We start from the raw sequence: 489 nt of genomic DNA on the forward strand, positions 1-489 counted from the left end.
ACGTATATTAAGATCATTGTAAATGATATTTGAACTATAAGTATGAACGTTTCACCCGATCAAAATATGGCCTAATCTGGCAGTGTATAACACCATGTAGTTGCAAGCGCAGCTGGTAATCGTTCGTCTCCACACACGCCTCATGCGTGTGGTAAGTGCAGCTGGTAATCGTTCGTTTCCGCACACGCCTCACGCGTGTGGTAAGTGCAGCTGGCAACCGTTTCGTCTCCGCACACGCCTCATGCGTGTGGTAAGTGCAGCTGGTAATCGTTTCGTCTCCGCACACGCCTCATGCGTGTGGTAAGTGCAGCTAGTCCATCGACGAAGCTGATATAATTTTGTGGATATTTCCACGAACCAATTCTACACGAGCAGACATCCGATCATGCCAACCACGCCCACAACCTGCATGATGAAAGGTGCCAACAACGAAGCACCACGTCGACCGCCGTTGCGAGAACGACGTCTTCGGGTTCGAGGAGCACTATG

The sequence above is a fragment of the Gregarina niphandrodes genome (assembly GCF_000223845.1).
Source record: "Gregarina niphandrodes unplaced genomic scaffold scaffold00062, whole genome shotgun sequence".
NCBI classification, from domain to species: Eukaryota; Apicomplexa; class Conoidasida; order Eugregarinorida; family Gregarinidae; genus Gregarina; species Gregarina niphandrodes.